The sequence below is a fragment of the Eurosta solidaginis genome, chromosome 4 (genome assembly GCF_040869045.1).
Source record: "Eurosta solidaginis isolate ZX-2024a chromosome 4, ASM4086904v1, whole genome shotgun sequence".
NCBI classification, from domain to species: Eukaryota; Metazoa; Arthropoda; class Insecta; order Diptera; family Tephritidae; genus Eurosta; species Eurosta solidaginis.
This window is the reverse complement of record NC_090322.1, coordinates 225,225,852-225,243,646: the sequence shown is the minus strand read 5'-3', so window position 1 is coordinate 225,243,646 and position 17,795 is coordinate 225,225,852.

Sequence of the window (17,795 nt, the reverse complement as noted above, 5' to 3'; positions counted from 1 at the left end):
ACCTAAGAGTATAAAAGCAGCACCAGCTGAGGCACGACGAATCAGTTTAATTTAAACACGCTATTGGTTGCGAAGTATAAGTGTATCGTGAAGTACTCTAATAAAGACCATTTTGCATTATTGAATATTGGAATTATTTATTCAACAGCTTAGCGATACGAACGTTAGTAGAAGGTTGGAAATAAGCGAAATTGCACAAAATTCGTTACAATTGGTGTCAGAAGAGGAATTGTTGAATAAATTCCAGTGTTGCAGAGCATAACTAGGACATGGCGAAGTTAAGTGAATTAATGATCCAGCAACTGAAAAAGGAGTTGGAAGCCCGCGGATTGAAAACAACCGGCAATTAGATCGAACTTCAAGCACGGCTACGAAATGCTATGGAGTCGGAAGGAATTAATGCGGACGATGATGTCTTTCATCCTGATGGGGACGAGACCACAACAAAAATTGAAGAGAAAAACGAAACATCGCAGGCAGTTACCAGCACAGACTTGAACGTGATATTGGCTGCAATATCTGCACAAACGTCGACAGTAACATCGAAGATTGAAGCACAAGAAACGCGTATTTCAGATATGTCGACACAGATTACATCCAAGATGGAAACTCAACTGGAAGGACATAAGACATATATGGCAACTCAACTGGAATCACAGGAGGCATATCCGAAATGTAGGCACAAATTTCAGATATCATCTCAGATCTCTACACAACTTGAAGAGAAGAAAGTCCGTATATCATCTAAGCTGGAAGCGCGCATGAAAGAGAAACTAACCCAGTTTCATGAAGGTTTCACTGGCCGACAGAAAAAAATCGAGGCCGAGGTACAAGCTTTGAGAGGTCGTATACAGGAGTTGCAAATAAATCGCCCAGAAGTTTAAGCGAGTAATCCAAAGGTAAAGACGCCATCCTTTGACGGTTCTGTTCCTTTTAAGGTCTTTAAGCTACAATTTGAGAAGACGTCGGCAGTGAACAACTGGAATGCGGAAGATAAAGTTGCTGCACTGTTCGTGGCATTGGAAGCGCCTGCAGCGGAAATCTTACAGACGATTCCAGAGTACGAACGGAACAGTTATGAAGCATTGATGGCCGCTGTCGAGAGACGTTATGGAAGCGAGCATAGAAAAGAGATATACCGAGTTGAATTGCAAAACCGTTACCAAAAAACGAATGAGACTTTGTAGGAGTTTGCGTCGGATGTTGAAAAATTGGCTCATCTCCAAATGCAGACGCACCCGTGGAATTCACCGAGATGGTTAAAATTCAGAGCTTTATAAATGGAATACGGGATGTCGAAACGAAACGAGCTACATATGCGAACCCAAAGCCAACATTTGCTGAAACGGTATCCCATGCACTGACTTAGGAAACAACATCGCTTCTGTGCAAGCCAGCGTTCAAAGACGCCGTGTGGAGGTATAAAGGCCAGACTGGGTGAACACAATATTGGAGGCGCTGAAAGGATCGCAAAAGCGGAGTGAAAGAGTTACCAAATGCTTCAAATGCGGGAAGCCCGGTCACATTGCACGTCATTGCGATCTTGATCCTATTGGTTTCAACAGCATGGGTGGTCTTAATAACAAAGCTGGAGACTGGCTGTAGATACGGGCGCATCTCATTCCTTAATCCGATCTGATTTGGTCAACAGGAGAGTAAAGCCATTAACTGGAGCAAGGTTGCGTACGGTCACTGGCGAGTATAACTAAGTCCGGGGAGAAGTGATCTGTGAAGTCTTAATTGGGAAGGCCATGGTTCTACACAAATTCGTTGTGGCAGAGATTGTTGATGAAATCATAATTGGAGTAGACTTCTTAGTTGACGATGACATCAAGATCGATATGCAGAGAAGGGTTATGCGTTATAAGAACCAGGATATGCCACTTAACTTCAGTTTGGAGAAAGGGTTCAGCAGTAATCGAGTACTGGTGGAGAAGACTCGACAAAGACCACGAAAGTCAAAGGTAAAGGTTGATGGATCGAATGGGCCAAATAAAGCGAAATCAAAAGTACCTGCCAGAGAAACACTGGCATTGACAAAACCAAATGGACGCACAAAAACGAAGGAAAGAATTTCCCAGAATGAATGCGAGGGTAGTTTCAAGCCAGGGCGCACTACTCTTGTGAAACGTGTGAACGATACTGATTATGCGAAGCCAATCCGTCAAGCGCAAGCTCTGCGAAGTAGTTCATTGGCCAAAGAACAGAGTGTGAGGGAAAGGCCCAGGGTAATGAGTAGTAATATGAAACACAGGTACGACGAGAACAAAAATTCGGAAGGTTTCTTGGAGGAAGATTTGGTACTGTTATACAACACTCACCGGCGGAAAGGTGTTCCATACAAATTTCGGTGCAGTTGGGAAGGCTCATACAAAGTTGTGAAGAGGATCAGTGATACCATCTACCGCATACAAACCATTGGGAAACCACGAAATAGAAGGGTGGTTCATTTGGAGAGGCTAGCAGCGATTATATCAGGAAATTTGTCTGATCGGGACGATCAAACTTAGGTGGAGGGCAGTGTGACGAATATTAGCAACACTAAGGGATACTATCATCTCTAAGCCGATACTAAGCAGTGACTTGTATGCACATAAAGAAATCAATCATTATGTCTACACATATTTCCATACAAGCAGCGGAGAGAAACGCACAAACACATGCATATATGTTTCTGAGATACTCCCAAAAGTAGGCAATCATCGGTGGAAGTATCACTCACATATACACGCGCATATGGCTATGCGAGAAGCTATATTCGTGCATCTGTAGTTATAGCTGATAAATTTATAGCTTATACAAGTAGTAAATTCTAGAAATAGAAACGCCTAGAAATATGCCAACAAGGAAACCTAAGAGTATAAAAGCAGCACCAGCTGAGGCACGACGAATCAGTTTGATTTAAGCACGCTATTGGTCCCCCAACACAAGCAGTTATGTAACAAATTATAAGTGTTATTGTGAAGTACTCTAATAAAGAACATTTTGCATTATTGAATATTGGAATTATTTATTCAACAGTTCAGCGATACGAACGTTAGTAGAAGGTTGCAAATAAGCGGAATTGCACTAAATTCGTTACAATATATAGTTCTACGAGATTTTCTTAGTAGCTGTAACTAACGTTATATTTTTAAGACTGGGTTGCCTCCACGGTAGAAGTTGGCGAGTCCCTCTAGGATATTGGTTTACTACGAACGGCTTCCTAACAAGAAATACTCTTAGCAGATGCTGTTCCGGGCCGGCACAAATAAATTTAGGCCAACAATTTGTAAGAAAAAAAAAAAAAAAAAAAAAGTGCATCGAAAATCCAAGGAGAGGATATTTTAACTTATGTTATTAGGTTAAACTGAAAAACTTTTCGCAACGGACTTTCTACAGCTGCTTTTACTGACGATGCCTAATTTCAAAGCATGTGAAGGCAAAAGACAATGTCCAGTCAGAATATCTGTCAAGAGCTAAACCAAACAAGGACTCTATATAGGACGTACCATCACGTACGCCCTAATTTTTTTTTAGATGCATAAAATACCGACGAGGCCTCATCTGCTCTCTTGTACATGTTGAGCTATCGCGACAACTTACTGTCCAGAAAGATTCTTTAACTTTGTTTAAGGTTTCCCCTCCTAGCTTTAGGCCTAGCCCAATCGGGCGTATATGAAGTCAAGATAAATCATTTGCTGAATAAACTTATATCACCCACACAAATCGAAATTTTCGGCTTTCTGCTGTTTATTGTTTTTATTTATAAAAAAAATAATCAAATCTGGTTTTTTAAAACTTTTATTTATTTTGTGCTAGTTAGTGATTCCAAACTGAACTGGTATTCCTTGTCACGTAGTTACAAAAACTACTAATTTTGTTGGGATTTTAGAAAAAGCAGTAAAGCACGACAGGGCGCTTTTGCGGTCATAAATCAACTTTTTTGAAATGAGAATGAAATGCATGCATGTACGTGTATTTCTATTGAAAATCACAAATCTTTGATCACTACTTAATAATGAGAAGCAAAAATTATATAAACATGATAAAAAAATTAAATAAGCATTTGTTAAAAATTAAAGAAAACAAGTAAATATTTAGTAGAAAGCATGTGATTGGATTTTACGTGTTCATTAATTAATTCAAATGACTACATTTTTGTATGTGGTTCTGTGTACGAGCATTAGGGTAGTCCTCAAAAAAAAAAAAAATAAATCCAGTCGAGCTCTCACAAACGCTAGCACCAAGGGGGAATATTTAGAATAAGGTGCCACGATTTTCCAACTTTTCTTTTTTTCGAGGGGTGGCGGGGGTCCTAAAAATCACAAAATTATCATCCGCAACTCTAGGAAATATAATATATTTATGAAATATAAGCCTTTTAATTTCCAAATTTAGTAAAATTTCAACTTAAGTCCTGCTTTAAAATTCGGGTCGCACATGTCGATAGCGATATCAAAAGACGCGTATTTGCGTAAAGATTCAGAATCCGAAAGCAGAAACTACATTTTTTTTATCTCATTTAAAAGTTATTCGCGGAAAACCCGTCGGTACTATTGTCGCTTTTGTCTTGTTGCAATTAAACAAACGAAAACAAATTAAGGTGGTGAATAGTGTTGCCAGCTCCGCAACAATATCTTTTTAACTTGGTAGAAGATTATAAGGTGGTGACACGTCGACATAAATGCAAACAAACATACACTTGCCGTCTTTTAGTGAGTTTTACAGCTCCGGCTCACGCTCAATTCTCACCGGAATGCTCTGGACCATTGAGAGACTTGAGAAGCAGATGTCGTGAAATTTTCGCACACGTGAAATGTGATAGGCAGATGTCGCCGATGTTTTTCATTTAACTCATACGTCGAAAGGCTAAGCAGCGACATCTATTTTTGAAAAAGTATGTATATTAAAGGCCGCGTTGCCAACCTAAAAAGAAGTCTGGTTCAATTTGTGAGCCAGATAATTTGTTAATTACTTCTTTTTAGGTTGGCAACGCGGCCTTTAATATACCTACTTTTTCAAAAATAGATGTCGCTGCTTAGCCTTTCGGCGTATGAGTTAAATCAAAAACAGCGGCGACATCTGCCTATCATATTTCACGTGTGCGAAAATTTCACGACATCTGCTTCTCAAGTCTCTCAATGATCCAGAGCATTCCCGTGAGAATTGAGTGTGAGCCGGAGCTGTAAAGCTCACTGAAAGACGCCAAATGTATTTTGTTTTGTAATTCTCTGAATAATTTGAAATTAATATATTTAATTGAACAGGTGCAGAATACATACTTTTGTCAAAAAAAAATAATAAAAAATTGGACTTTATAGAGATTTTTATGCTGATTCCAACGGTAATTCTGCGTAGAACACCTTTCTGCATAGGCGGCCTTCGGCCGCGCTTAAAAAAATAACCCTGGGCTACGCCATGCCAAGTCCGGGTGTGTGGTATAACCGTGGCTACCGCCACGCTGATGTCCTTCTGCGTAGTACACCCTTCTGCGCAGCACCCCAAATAATATTAGACTACAATTATTAAAAGTGTTTTACAAAAACAAAATACATTAATAGTGAATGTTTGTTTGCATTTATGTCGTCGTGCCACCACCTTATAATGTTCTACCAAGATAAAAAGATATTGTTGCGGAGCTGGCAACACTATTCACCACCGTCATTTGTTTAATTGCAACAACTAAAAAAGCGACAATAGTACCAACGGGTTTTCCGCGAATAACTTTTAAACAAGATAAAAAATGTAGTTTCTGCTTTCGGATTCTGAATCTTGACGCAAATACGCGTCTTTTGATACCGCTATCGACATGTGCGACCCGAATTTTAAGTGCAGGACTTAAGTTGAAATTTTACTAAATTTGGAAATTAAAAATCTTATATTTCATAAACTAAGAGTTTCCTAGAGTTGCGGATGATAATTTTGTGATTTTTATGACCCCCTCTACCCCTACAAATCAGCAATAGTTTGAAAATCGAGGCACCTTATATAAAATCCAACCCGATAAAATAGCTGATCGAACCAACCTTATGGAAATCAATGTAATCGATTAATGGTGCCATACCATAACGCTAAGGCCATAACCATACCATAACCAACAAACTGGTTTTTGGTTATTTTCACAGAAAACAGTTAACGCCATAAAATCTATGCCTCTACCAAATTTCAAAAGGATTGGTTAATTTTTGTTCGACTTATGGCGTTAAAATTATCCTAGACAAATTAAATGAAAAAGGGCGGAGACACGCCCATTTTTAAATTTTCTTTTATTTTTGTATTTTGTTGCACCATATCATTACTGGAGTTGAATCTTGACATAATTTACTTATATACTGTAAAGATATTAAATTTTTTGTTAAAATTTTACTTAAAAAAAAATTTTTTTTAAAAGTGGGCGTGGTCCTTCTCCGATTTTGCTAATTTTTATTAAGCGTACATACAGTAATAAGTGTAACGTTCCTGCCAAATTTCATCATGATATCTTCAACGACTGCCAAATTACAGCTTGCAAAAGTTTTAAATTACCTTCTTTTAAAAGTGGGCGGTGCCACACCCGTTGTCCAAAATTTTACTAATTTTCTACTTTGCGTCATAAGTTCAACTCATCTACCAAGTTTCGTCGCTTTATCGGTCTTTTGTAATGAATTATCGCACTTTTTCGGTTTTTCGAAATATTCGATATCGAAAAAGTGGGCGTGGTTATAGTCCGATATCGTTCATTTTAAATAGCGATCTGAGATGAGTGCTCAGGAATCTACATACCAAATTTCATCAAGATGCCTCAAAATTTACTCAAGTTATCGTGTTAACGGGCGGACGGACGGACGGACGGACATGGCTCAATCAAATTTTTTTTCGATCCTGATTATTTTGATATATGGAAGTCTATATCTATCTCGATTCCTTTATATATGTACAACCAACCGTTATCCAATCAAACTTAATATACCTGTGAGCTCTGCTCAACTGAGTATAAAAACAATGTCAGCTTAGAAATCAAACGGAGAATAGATAGCTCTTGCCAACCAGTGCTACATTGGACTGAGTAAACAGTTGAAAAGTATAGTTCTCACTCGAGGAACGCAAATCACAGCCTATAAGTCGCTCATTATTCTAGTCCTGATGTATGGCACGAGTATCGATTGATGATGAGCTGTATGAGCTTTACGCAGATATGACGAGAGTATTGCCTAGGTCATGTTATGCGAATGGATGAAGACAACCTGTCACAGAAAGTATTTCAGTCGACATCGCAGTTTTAAAGCGGAGGAAGGGGGAATCCTCCGCTGAGTTGCTAAGAGGCAAGTGGAGGAAGAGGAAGGGAGGTCAAGCCCTTGATGGGACGCCAATTTGCACGTCAGTTATCGTGAAACAGGGAATGCTGGCATTGTTACCAAATGTTAACAAACAGCCAACATCGCTTATGGGGTTAACCGCCACTTAATGATGAGGATGTTGCAGTTTTATATTTAGACCAATCAACAATTTAAAAACAATTTGATGAATATTGTTACTGCTACTTTTAGATTCGCCGCTATATCAAAATGGTGACGTGCAGTAGTGTCAATGGAAATAACGTCCATTGACATTAATGCGCTTTTGAAAGAGAATTAATGTCAATGACACTAATTCCAAATCCGAGAGAGAACTAATTACAATTGACTTCGTTTTGAGACTATTTAACGCCGCCCACGCAAAAAGGAGCTGGGAATAATAGGACTATGACTTGCAATGCGGTTTTTAGCAAAAATCTGGCATTGTGCAGGCCAAATTTAAATTTTTATTACTTGCTTTAATCTCCATAACTTCGTAATCACGCGATTTTTTATTCCAAATTTTCACCTGCGGCGATTTTTAAATTTTTTGGAAGTCATATTCAATATGTTAATACCGTACCGTAATATAACAAGACAATTAGGAATTAAAAATCGCGCGATTTTTTATTCCAAATTTTCGACTGCCCCCTTTTTTTTAACTCTTGGAATTTTTTCGAAAAATATGTTAATATCCTATGGCGCTTTTTCTTAATTTTTGGAATTCATTCGAAAAAAAAAATTAATATCGTATCGTAATATGAAAAAAAAAAATTGGAATTAAAAATTGCGGCGCTTTTTTTTATTTTAATAATTAATGATACAAAATTTCTAAGCGGGGTCGCCCCTGGGCAGTGTTTGGCAAGCGCTCCGGGTGTATTTCTGCCATGAAAAGCTCTCAGTGAAAACTCATCTGCCTTGCAGATGCCGTTCGGAGTCGGCATAAAACATGTAGGTCCCGTCCGGCCAATTTGTAGGGAAAATCAAGAGGAGCACGACGCAAATTGGAAGAGAAGCTCGGCCTTAAATCTCTTCGGAGGTTATCGCGCCTTACATTTATTTTATTTTTTTTTTAAATGTAATAGACAACTAATATTTGGAACTGAAATTTGTGCGACTTTGATTCTAAAGTTCGGTGGTGGTGTCCTTAAGAAGTTTTGACGTTAATTCGCTTTCGCAAAACAAAGTAATGCCAAATCGGAGAAAAAGGTATTCTGACATTAATTCGCTTTTGAAAACAGAACTAATGTCAATGACGTTGATTCCAGCATGATCCTGACGTTAATTCTCTTTTGGATTTGGAATTAATGTTATTGAAATTAATTCTCTTTCAAAAGCGTATTAATGTCCATTGACGCTAGTTCCATTGACACTATTGCACGTCACCATCAAAATAGATAAAACTGTTGTTGACGATGTCATAAATAAATTTTGATGCCGATTTGGTAACGTTTACCAAATGCATACTGAATATATTAGGTATTATCTTAACTTGAATGTGTATCGTGCCTTTACCCTCTCCACTTTTTTCCAAAAAATAAATGTATTATGTAATTGATATTAAAGAAAAATTGCAAGTTTACAAACGGCGCTGGTTACTAGTTACTCGAGTTCAACGCCCAGCTCCCGAAAAGCTAGCTGATGAAGAAGTGAAATTCAGAAACATGTCCTAGTAACCATCGCCGTTTGTAAACTTACAATTTTTCTCTAATATCAATTACAAAAACCATTGTACAGAGCAATATTAGCAAAGCTCGCTAATTAAATACATATGATAAATGTATTATGTTTTATTTAATAATTTCGGAAACATTTTTAAACAACTTGACATCAGGACGGACAAGGCGACAGCTGTTTCGATTATACCTTTTTTTAAATCTCTTCAAAGCCTTTTCTCTCGGGAGTGGGATTCGAACCCGCACTCCTACGATGGTTGAAGTGTTATAAACGCATTCAGCCACGTCATGCCTTAGTTGTTGTAAACATTATCCCTAATTGCCTTCTTTGCATATTTCCTTTATTCATAGTCTATACTTCGTATAGCATCATATGTATTATGTTTGAACCTGACATAACCGTTAAAAGTTATGAAACAGCAAAAATTCGTTCTTTTCATTTTTATGGACCATCCTAATGCACATATGCATGTTTGTACGAATCTTCCATTAATTGTGCTTAGCTATCGTCAAACGAGAAATCCTGACGTAAATTTTTTATTTTATTCAATATTTACTAAGGTATAATTTAATCGACATTAGAAAAAATGTTATTTTGGGTTCGCATGTTTGTACTTTTTTCAGTGGGAGCATCTTCTTTACTATATTGAATTGGCGCATAGATGACTACGCGGTTTTTGCCGAGCCGTCAAAGCACGCAAAACTTCACTTCTTTGCGATGAATGATGCCAGTACGAAATAACAAGAAAGCCGAAGACTAATTAACCTTATTTTTTCTACGCGGTGTGGATCTTCTCTTTCTTCTCTGGTGTCAATTTTTGGCCATCGCTTTTAAGTTCCACACTGCGTAACGGGGATTTAAGTCATATTTTTCGACAGGCAAACCTTACGACACTCATATGATAACCGCCCATCCCCTTAAGACACCCACAAGATTTTTTTCTAACAAAATGTAGCTGTTGTAAATGTTGTAGGAGCAGCAAGGTCATTCCGGAAAAATATGGGGAGTGGTATAAATGACGCAAGCCATGCTGCTGGATCACTGTATGTCTTCGAAGTCGAAGTAGTCGCAACTACGTAATAAGCGAATAAGATGCTACCAAGTGGTACTATAGTTAGGTAATTAGTACGATCAGGAGAAAATTAAGTCCCTGAGCTCGATCCTGATGCCATTTGGTAACGGTATGGATATAGTAAACCTCGTTTGCAATGGTCCCGAGAAATATCAATACCATGGGAAAGTTCCACCAGGATCACTTAGCCAGAATGGGAACAATTGAAAAGCACATGACGGGATGGATACAATTGGGCAGTGTTAAGTATACATCGGTATGGCTAAACTTTGAGTCAGCTGAGCAAACTTTGTGTAGTCATGCAACATCGCGAGATCCTAGGCGATACATCAAAGCTCATTTGTTCTTGTTAATTACGGTTCTGACCCAATAAGAGTACAAAAGGTACGTCTCAATATTCTGGAAAATCCTTCCCAATTTTGGAATCATCGAGTGACTTCATGCTTGACTAAGCAGCTGTTGCAAGAACTGGTTTAAAGGCTTATGGTTTCGGCGTACTCAGAGCTCGGAATCAGTTCTACATTGTTATTCTTTAAGTAGTTATAACTGAGTTGCCGTTATTTAATGTGCCTTTCCCACTGTGGTAGCTACTACTCAGCCCTACCTAACGGTGTTGATAAGTCCATTCTTCCTCTCCCCTAATAAGTGTATTTTTCCTCTTATCGTCTCTATTGTAGGACCAAAGGTATATATTTTATTTGCGCATTTTATCGGTAAAGTGAACAAGCTTGATTTTTGAAGCGGGCCTTTCAAACGTGGACTGGAGTAAACTACACCATCTGATGGTACTGTCTCTTTACTAAGCGCTTCTTTCCTTTGCATAGGGATTCTTTTGCTGTTCACTGTAGTAGATCCCTCTCACCGCAATTCTTTGACTAGCTATGTCCGTTGCATTTTTCACCGTGATGCCAGCCTTTGTATTCGCGAGGACCTCAACTAGCCGGACCACGGTAAAATCCCTTACAAGTATCAGGACATTTCAGGCATATGTCTTCAAGTAATAATTCTTAAAAGCCTTGTAAAATTTGGATTCTAAACAGTCAGTATCTAATATGTGGCTAGATCTGCTACTTGAGATATGGGTCTCTATTAACTCTCACGAAGTAGTGATATAAAAAAATACTATTCCATTACCGATGCATCGAAACTTCTGTCTGACCTTGACCTACGATAACGATTTCGATTCGGACTGAATAGAATCGGATGTATAACGAAAATCGATCACTTGAAAAAGGTAAAGGGACCTGTTCGAGTCCTCCACGATTCGAAATTTGAAGGCTCCGATTCCGAATACGCTATACTTAATACCGTTACATCTCTAAGAAACAGTGTAATTCAATGTTCATCATACGCCACGTAACATCAATTAAAATATCCTTAAAATTGTAAAGTTTCAGGATATATATTTCGGGTAGAACAAATTTTGTTTTGCTGATTTTTTATCTTCTGATCCACTGATCTTTTTTTCATGAATGAATTATTTGGAAATTCGTGGAAGAGAGCCTGTCATCCTCTTAGAAATTCCAGTTTTCTGTTACAAAATCATCAAACTCTTCAAGTTGTAACCTTATTAATAGCCTTTTTTATGCAAATAATTTTCTAGCTCGAAAAAAGCTTCTTAACCGTTGAAAAATCTCTGAATTAGCACACTAAGATATTCTTCCACTGTTTTTGTTGACTCACTAATAGAGTACCGTAATTAAGTATTATTATTGTTTTTGTTATTCCAATGCCTTTTCCGCCGAGACTTGAACATCATTCTCCAAAGCAATCAGCAACAATATTTGTTATCCTGACATAGACCATCCGGCGGCAGTGCATCCTATTATCAAATGAATTGCTTGCCCTTAAGCGAGAATTACTGCCGACTTAACTCTCTTCTCTGATACCCACCCGCATTTTGAAAGATAAAAGGTACTTTGTGCAATGTGGTCGGCGCGTTAAAAATTGCACTTCCGCTTACTCCTCTCATGTATTTGTTTAACCTCTTAACACCACTAACCACTTGCGATATTTTACATACTTTTCCATTTCACCGCCGCTCGCCATAAAGAACTTCAAACTACCACAGCAACAAAAGTACCAAGAAATACCATCGTTTGCAACCACGGTTGCCACTTTGGGTCCATTTGGACCAAAAATGGTCCATTCCAACCCTATTTGGTCCACTGGTCCATTTTCTTCAATTTTGGTCCTTTTTAGGCAGTTGCCACGATTTTGGTACTTTTCTTTTCACTCAGGTAAAAATTCACAATATTGCCCAAAAAATTTGCAGCATATTCGTTAACCCATATATAATTTGGAATATACTTGAATGGATTTCTCACCACAAAAAATGGCTCATTGAATAAAAATGTACGAGAACAGTAACATTTCACCTAGGAAATAATTTAGGCGAGGCATTAAAAAGAAAAGTGTTGGCAACACACACTGCCGTTAATTGTTGATGAAACAGCAGACTTATGTAAACAACTCTTGTTTAATATTTATAATAATAATGATTAGATATTTACATCGGTTATAAAACACTTAGTGAAAGGTTTTTTTCACTAGTAGAGCTAAAAGTGTGTATTTCAAATGCCCCTCTAAGAAATTTGACAAGGCTAGCAACTGATAAAGCGTGGAGTTTAATGAATTGAAAACTAATTAAAAGAATTAAACTAATTTATTTTGTATTAAGTGTACTTGCCACATAATTAATTCAAGCCTTCCGAGAGATATCGAGAGTTTGTGAAGGCACGTCGATATTTAAATCTTTTTCACCCAGCACAAGAAATATTTTAACTGGAAGGCAGAAATATTTCTTGAAGGCGATAACTTTATAAATATACAACGAATGCGATTACAAAATTTTATTTTTATATTCAGCTTTTGCAGCAAATGCAAAAGAGATTTGATTTTGGAAGAAATATTTTGTGTAAAATTATCCCCGTAGGTGCTAGCATTAACCCCTGATGCCAGGTATAAAAACTCACACTTACTGAATCTAGGCTATGATATAAAGTTTAAGCGTTAAGAGAAAAAGTAAGCATCTATAGAAATAGAACTAACAAAATTGCTTAGCTTCATTTATGCTCTACTGAGTTTTCCACATAGTTCGACCAGAACGCAAATTTTTGAACCCTTCCTTACTAAAACTTAGCTGCGCTATACATTTTATTTCATTGCAACCAACAACATAATGCTAGAACTAAAAGCTTTGTGAGCAAATCTAGGTTCACAACGTTAGGTTGATGAACGACATACACCTATTCTAGAAATATGAAAATATAATACCATGAACTACATTTTATTTTTGGTTGTTCCTTGAATTTAAGCAAAGTATTTATTATGTCCAGTAAAATTTTATATAGGAAACCATGGAAACATCCTAAAGTTTTGTATTTTACAATGAATACGACCTCCTTATATACCAATAAAATAAAACAAAAATTTGGTCCTTTTTTTTTTTGAGATTTGGTTCTTTTTTTCCGTGAATTTTGGTCCCAAATGAAAACATGGTGTGGCAACCTATATCATCTTCAACAGCAACAACGACCTCATCCCTTTTTCGAGCCAGTAAGTAGTCGGCTATGTATTTTATAAGGCCTCAATAAATTGTGAGTTGGTATGAAAAGATGTGGTGTGGAAGAGTAAATATGCAACAAGTGTTTGCGTGCCGTGCCGGCCAAAAATGTTCCACAACAACCGATATGACAACAAAATAAAAACAGCAATAAAATAGGCAAAAATGGCAGGAGGAGGGATTTATGCAATGCAAGGCATAGTCATCGTCATCACATCAGCAACAATTGTTGGGTTGCATGTTTTAAGTTGTTGGGTAGTAAACACTTTGCTGGTTTCGAACAAAATTGAGACGAAGTAAAGAAAAGTTGCTGCTAGTACTGTGCAAATTAAAATGATATGGTTTACCTATTTAGGGCCATTTTAACCATCTTCAGATAAGTTAGAAGTTAGATATTAGTTACGTTCCATTAAGACTTGAGCGAGATACGGATAGAAATTTAACATGCAAATGCAACAACAACGTTGTGATCCTGATATTTATCTGGTTCAATTTCTGATCCGTATAGCAGTTCTGTTCGTTTCGTTTTCTGTAGTAGATTTTTTGACAGCTAACCACTTTTGAGTTGGTAGCACTCATGGCTCAACTATATGGTTGGTTCATCTCTACAACAACAACATACATTTGATCACATTGCCAAAATCAGAGTGTTGCTGTTAGACGAATGGAATGGAATGAAAACATAAAACTTAGCAGCATTTGTATGTAGTAAGAAAATGTTGTAAATTCGTTGGTTTCATTTTAAGTTTGCCATCTCCTTCTGACAATCCCTACTACAGTGAAATGAAAAAAATAAAATCAGCTGGTGAGATGAGCCAACCATATAGTTGAGCCATTGTAGCACTGAACTAAATATGTGTACATTTGTGTATACATAAAAGAATTCGCCATATTTAAAAGCAAAAACACTGAAAGAGTAAACAACTTGGAGATGATGTAAGGAAAATAAATAGTTTGATTACGTGTGAAACTATTTAAATGTTAATAATTCTATCAGTATCTTAAAATTTTGTGTACGTTTCTTCTTATTTTCAACAAAACAGATGTTTTATATTAGTGCTGCCAGTTCTCATAAAGTTGATCCAGATCGTTCCAATGAGATTTGAGCCAGAGCCAGAGCTCGATAAACCAATGGAACGGCCCTATTAACTTGGTTGGTGGATAACAATATGGCTTTATTTGGCACTTTTTGGTTTTCGCCCCGGTTAAATTGGTAGTTGTGAATATTTTGTAGAAAAAGTCGCAAAAATCGATTGTTGATACACCAGAACAAGCCAAACAGCTGACTTTTGTTTACATGTTTCCCTCGCACTTAACTGATGGCTTTTTCTTTTCTGAAAATAATGTTGCCCTGTTGCTTCTTGTCAGCTCTCTTGCAAGCTTGCGTGTTCCTTTCACAAAATATGTCTTACAGATATAAGAAAAGGGGCCCGTCACCTAAAAATTTAGCCATTTTGCAGAGCAGTTACCCAGTTCAAAAGCTAGAGTTTAAGAGTGTAACATGGGGGTAACATTTTTTCCAGAAAAGAAAAAAAAGCTTTAGTTAGAATTGCGGAAATAGAAACCATTCTGCTTATAAATTTGACAAATGGAGTTCCGAGGCAAATTTTTTAAGATAATGTGCATATATTACGATTTAAGCCTTACAAAATTGTTTATATGTCTGAAGCGGCAAGTCTGAAGGCTCATGATGGTCATACTAACTGGACACTGCCTTCCGACGAAACAAGCCTAAAAATTAAGCCTCGTCAGTAACGGAAGATGTTGAAAAAGCTGGCTTGTATTTGATAAAATACTATTTGCATCGGACTTAGCTCAAGCAGCACCTTAATCTGTGAGAAATTGTCATGACAGTTGCTCGAGATGCGTAGACAACTTCGCCTTATGCTATTATATTATAAATAATAGCAGACCTGGTAGACGTTGTTCTGCCCTAAATTTGGCCTATCTGCATACAATTTAATAAGCCGTTCCCATCTAACTCTGCCCTCCCCCCTCTACACTTTTTCCTAATCGTTTCATTCACTCCTCCCTCCGTCTTTTTCGCTTCATCTACCTCCATCTTCGTCTTATTCGATCACTTTCTCAGTCTCCACCTCCTACTCTCTTTTCTCTTCTCTCAAGCTCTTCTCAATCTTCTTCATCCTGTATTGCCTGTCCCAGAGGGTGGTATGTATTTTGTTCCAGTCCCAGTCCCAGTCTTACTCCGAGTCTCAGTCCCAGTCCTAGTCCTAATCTCAGTCACAGTCCGTCTCTGGTCTACTCCCCGGAAAAAAGGACCGTAAATACTAATATAGGCAAATTTATATACCAAATTTCAGGCAGATTGAATAGGACGTATGTAAATAGGTATGTGGGTATTATTAGCTCATATCTTTATTTCGGCTTCGCATGCATATTTATCAGTTTCCCAGGTTGATGCGACTAAATCGAATATCACAATGAAAATTACTTTAAAGCTCTCAGCAACACCTTTCATTTGATATCCGTATTACGCACACATTCTAGGGGTATCCGGGATCACGTTTTGGCCTATATCTCGAGACCCTAGTCACTCAGCGGTATAATATATTACTCTGTACTAAAGCACTCATCAACAGCTTATTGTTATCCATATTCTATAAACACATCCTAGGGATAGCCGGGTCCACCTTTCGGCCTATATCTCGAGACCCTGTACGTCGATCGCAGGCAAACTTATGTAATAACCACCTAGTGACTTGTGTGAAAGTTTGAACAAAATCGACCGACACATTTCTTCAAACACCGGCGACCAACTAACACATTTAAGCCTTTCTTTATATATATATAGATTTTTATTTTTCACACTTCACTATAATATTAAAACGAAATGCAGATATTCGTCGCTTTTGAAATTCGGCTTAAAAATTGCACATGGAACAACTAGAGACTCTCTTGAATTAAAAAAATAATGTCTTAGTATCTCTAAATCGCGGGCTACCTCAGAAATCCCATGCCCGGAAGTTATCCCGCATATTTTTATATATAAATATATATATAGTCGGCCATGGTGTGTATTAATCTTAGAATCCTCGGCTCAGTCCCGCTGACAGCATCGCCCTCATACAAAGATAGTTTATTCAATTTTGGTTGCACCGCTGGACTCCAAAAGAGGCTCCATATGGTCTCACCCTGTGGGCAGTTCGTTGCGAGCATTAGTGTTAGTATGCCATTTTGAACTGCGGCTTGTCAAAGTAACAAAAATCACATTCTGATAAGGATATGTCTAAAAAGGCGCAAAAAACATCTCTACGAATTAGGAAGCTTTACTGATTTCTGGGATCATTTGCCCTTCCTAGAAGCATACTGACCGGCATTTATTTACTGCATAGTGTACGATGCGATCTGATTTCTTAAGATTTCTATATGTAAAGTGAGCTGCTTTAGCTCCATTTCTACAGCTTTATGAAACCTTGATATCTCAGAAATGGGTGATATACTCTCAAAGAAGATTATAAATTCAGAATTTATTTGTTTCTTAATTATAATATATTCGCCATTATTAAGCACGGGTAACACGCGCTGTGCGGCGCAACTGCGTTTAAACGCACCCATAGGTGGCAACACTGCCGCCAACAGAAATAGGGCGCAAGGACCAACGCGTATTAAAAGTATATTCTTAGGCGCCCCAATGAGCTATCAAGCTCTGGAACACAATCAAATCTCACTGGAACGAAATCCGGATCAGTACAAAGAGAGTTGGCAGCACTCACCTCATGCGCACATATGTATAACAGGTTGCCGTTATTTACAAAATTGTTTCCCAAATCATGCCTCAACAAAAACACGGCCGTTCTCAAATATAAAAACTTTCTTAATATTCCATGAAAATGAGTGGAGCACAAAGGTACCTATAACAAAAAATTTATTTGATACATATGCTCAGAGTGTGGTGTGCAGCAGCCGATTCTCTCTCTCATTTTGCAATTGGTTTTGTATGTAAATGTATGTCTAAAGCGAAATTGGCGACCGCCATGGTGTAATGGTAGCGTGCTCCGCATACCACACCGAAGATCCTAGGTTCACCCCCCGGGAAAAGCAAGATCAAATTATAGAAAAAAGTTTTTCAAGTAGAAGAACATTTTACTAACGGGGTCGCCCCATGGCAGTGTTTTGGCGAGCACTCCGAGTGTACTTCTGCCATGAAAAGCTCTCTGTGAAAACT